We start from the raw sequence: 4,720 nt of genomic DNA on the forward strand, positions 1-4,720 counted from the left end.
GGAGTTCGTGTGAAGTGTGAATTTAGTAACAGAAGAAAAAGAAAAATGGAATTCTCTAAATTCCCATTCATTGGTGTCCTGTCTGAAAAAAAAAAAAAAAAAAAAAGATCCCTAATATTGTATTAAAATTCTGAGTTCAAAATAGCTAAACTGTTGGAAAATAATAAGAATCTACCCCATGCCCTTTTCTGCCACACCCTCTGCCAAATTTTTTCCCCAAAAATTACATTTCTTTATCTGACTACTACAAAGAGCTAAGGTTGTCACTCAAAAGTATATTAGATTGTCACGTTAAGGTGTAAATTATCTTGTAATGGATGCCTATAATCCTCTACTGCTGAGAGTTTTGTTCTCAAAATTTGAAGTCCGAAAGGGCTGCCGTGAATTCCTCTGATAAGAAAACTCTCGGCCCAGGCACAATTTTTTTTTTTAATTGTTAAAGGAACATTAATGGTAAATACTGTTCTCAAACTAGAACGTCACGCATAGCGCGGTACCTCCCGCGGTGCTTGTGAAGACCCACCAAATATTAAGGCTTTGTTTCACAGTAAATTTACTCGATCAATACAACCACACGTAATTCGATTTAATTGTGGCCAGTAGTTTTCCTCCAGGACTGAGCAAAATCATCTTTAAAAGTCCCGGGAAACATCCTACTTTTGGAACAAAAAAAAAATGTCGCCTTTTAGGAGAGCAACCTTCTCCTGGGCATGCATTAAACTATAAATAAATTAGAAAAATAACCACAAAAATGACAAATGTATGTAAACCTTGGTTCATTTTGTAACAAAATTCTGTCCGAAGCCTCTAGTCGTATTTCCTTTGCTATTGGTAACTGTGAAACGGTTATTCTGGCTCTAATGTTCCTTTGTCTGCTTGAACCCTCAAAAGATGTGTCCTTTCAAAGAAGAATATCAAAATGTCTAACTTTCCGAGCAAAGTTAATACAGTCGCTTTAAACAAGTCTAAGATGTTTTGGTTGGTTTGGTTTGGTTTGGGGGGGGGGGGGGGTCCAAGCATTCTATGTTGGTTTTTGATTGTACCAGGATCACATTCCAAACTGGCCATTTTCTTTAGGTATATTTTGCAAAGAACCCATCTCTTTCTCAATTTCCTTAAATGTTTACAGTAAAATTGGTATTAAATGGGAATTTTAAATATGTTAATTAACTTGTTACGATAGGATAATGCCATCCGTACTTTGAGGATTGTTAGGTCTTTTTCTGCCATCAGATTCGCTGCTATGTTATATTTTTAAAATGCAGAGGGAGGGATTCCAAGTAAGGAAAAGCCTTTGTAAACTGGATAAAGTAACAAAATAACAAAAGGTATTCCTGTTCCTTCTCTGTTAAGCTTTGATTCTGACTTCTAAGGAACTGGTGATATTTAGGAAAAGCAGCTGGCGAAGTTTTACCTTAAGGACGTTTTATTTCAAAATGCTGTTACTTAATATTTGGCAGCTGAATAGGATTATTAGCTTGTTAGCTAGATTATTTTGATATAAATATGCACATTGTGCTATATATTTGAATAGCACTAAACTGTTAAAATATACGACTAGGACATTCCGTTCTTTAATTCACTAATGTATTAGTCAACAGAAAAGGAAGGGAAAACTTAATGACAATTTCAAGAGGAATTCGGTGAAAGAGGTTGTGCTTTTCTTCGCTCTGTAGTAAATATTAACCTGTAAAGTCTTTTCAGCTATTGTGTGGAAACAAGCAGCCCAGATAGCATTTATTTTGTAAATGTTCTTAAGCACTGAAGTTCCAAATTGTAGTCACATTTGATTAAACCAGGGACTAAAAATATATGCATTCTTTCCACGGTCCCAGTCGAGCTATTCATCGAGTTTCAGGGTCCAAATTGCACACATTTGTAGCCTGAATTTAACTCGTTCAAAGTCTCAAACATAAAATTGTCAGCGTTCTGAATTGTCAGAAAATAATATTGCAAATATTTCATTTCTAGTCTGTCATGATTCCTCTCTTTCTTGCAAGTAATGAGAATACAGCATCCTTAATTAATATTAGAAAGAACTCTGTTGATACTTATCACACATCAGGTGCAATTAAAATGGATATTGTTTATTGTTTAAGGCTATTGGGTGTATCTGGCCTGATCTACCAGTTCCATAAATACAGCATTTACTATACACGTGACACTCTACACCTGATATATTAATAATTACTCTGTACAGTTTCTGTTTGTAAATGACTACTAGAGAATGAAAGCTTTTACATTTTTACTTTCCTATTCCTCTGTGGGATACTTTATTTGGGGATTTTTTTCCCTTTTGTGTTTATATATATTTTTAATTTCTGCTCAAATATATATATATATATATAAGCAGAAATTAAAAATGTTGCATTTCTCTTTTTCACTTGTGTTCTACATTTTTTAAACTATTCTTTATTCTTTCTAGTAATATGATTCTGCTTTTCATAGTTAATAGTTTTTAGGAGCTCTTTGAATACCAGTTAATATGAGGCTATGGCCATTTAGGATTAATACGAATATTTAAACACCTGAAGCAGAAAAATAAGTTATTCTCCAATAAAATAAAATAGTATTTTTTAATAGAATCATAACTGATTAAAACTGCAAGTATTCTAAAGAGACAAGGTTTAAGTATGTGAGGAATATTTTCTTTTCCATATTCTTAGCTTAAGACAAGTATTGCTTTATTTTGTTCATATAATTCTAACATTGGGGGTTATATCTCTTTTGTTTGAGATTTTCTAATTCGGATTGGAATAGGGTTTAAAAGGAAGACAGCGAATTCTAATCTTGGTTGATGTGTTGGTGTATTCAGGGTAATGAGTGCCATTCCCTGGGGTCGTGAAGCCCCTAAATGTCAATCAAGCAAACTGGCTCAGAAATGTCATTGTTCTTCTCCCACGTCACTCGCCTTCCTCTCATTTTACTGAACAATACCGAGGCCCTCTGATCACTCATTCGGAATATGGGCATTATCTGGGGAAAAGGCACAGTGTCTTGATCTTTCATTGGGAGATACTGTCAGGAGGTTTCTGCAAAGTAGGCCGTGTTTATTCCTGTCTCTGGACTTCATTACAGCTCGGAAGAAGAAACCCTGGACAACAGCTCAAAGAAAATCTTACAGTAAATGTGTCAACAATCACTCTGCCTGGACGTTACTTTTTTTTTTTTTTTTAATCATCTTGTTTAAAGCTGCTTCAATAAAGTTTGCCCTCTGGGTTTCAGACGTGTTGCAATGCAGCCTCCCCTGTGTAAACAAGAACGTGAGATTTTTTTTATTTTATTTTATTTTTTTTAAATCATTTCGTAATCTGTCAAAAATATTTTCAAATTATCACTGTCTTGCTAATGTTTCATTTAGCACAATAAAACTATTTGCTTTAAAAATATTCGATCCATGCTGTACGTTAGGTAGAAGAGGAGATAGCAAATGTTGTGGATGGGCAGACTGGATGGGCCATTCGGCCTTTATCTATAGTCATGTTTCTATTAGGAATCTGCAATAAATAAATTCACTGACTGATCGACTAAGAAAAAAAAAAAAGCACAGAACAGAGAAACATAAAACTGCAGTGTAACCTCTAGTGAGCCAGCAAGTAGCAGGGCCCAGTGTGTCATGCTGAGTCAGTTGTTGAATAGGAACTAAACTATGATAGGGCTCAAATATCACCATGATAGGACTCAGATATCCATATGCCGGTTAAAAAATCTGGTGACATCGGTAACTGGTAGGGCGGAGGCAGAAAACCAAATCTGGACATGTGTTCTAACAAAAGAACCCATCAAACCCTATTTAATGAGCTGTGGCAGCAAAATAATAATAAGCCAATTACAGGAAAATACTTGCATCAAACGACATAATTTCAAATGAGTCCAATAATTCTGAACTATTAGGTATAAATCGCGTTACCGCCTTATGCAGAACTCGTCAGCGTTGCTTTAATAATGTTGTTCTTTAGTTATGTTGTATGTAAACAATTATATACAATTGAAGCTATATCTATCAATAATTGGACACATATTCTGTAGATTATTCAGGTTTAAAGCCGTATGAATTCTCTTCTCTGGTCTGTGCAAGTCGTTCTTTAACAGGTCCCTAATGATTAAAAATACCCTGTTATTACTTATCTTTCCTTCCACCAAAGAAATTGTTTGCATTAGCATTGTGGACTTTTTTCCCCCCACAAGGCCTTCTCTAATTCTATGTCTATAGCAGAAAAGCTTTTCGAGACAGGGTTCAATCTGTAATTTAAATGGGAAAACCCTTTCCTACCACAGAGAACACCAGGAGCTATGGCCCAGATTTGCTAGAAGACAAATATATTCTTCCTCCAATATTCTTGATAGTAGTAAGTTACAAAAAAAATAATAATGATAATAATAATGTGATGTTGTAGACACCTAAATCATCACACACCTTTTGGATAGCAATGAAGACCAGCAGCTGTTTGTTGTTATATTTTGTTGCAGGTCTTTAGAAAGTCCTTCTAACTGGACCTTAAAATGTCAGTTATTTTTCATGGAGGGTCTGTAATTATTAGATCACAGAAAGGAGAAGAAAAAAAAAAAGGAACTGAAACACACTATCAACAAATACAATTATGTGTGGCTCCTGTTAGTCCTGTAATTAAAGCTTCTTCTTCTTTTTTTTTTTTTTTTTAATTATATACTGGCACAAAAATCAAAAGACTGAGATTTTGACTTATCATTATATGAAAAA

The sequence above is a fragment of the Geotrypetes seraphini genome, chromosome 2 (genome assembly GCF_902459505.1).
Source record: "Geotrypetes seraphini chromosome 2, aGeoSer1.1, whole genome shotgun sequence".
Taxonomy (NCBI): domain Eukaryota; kingdom Metazoa; phylum Chordata; class Amphibia; order Gymnophiona; family Dermophiidae; genus Geotrypetes; species Geotrypetes seraphini.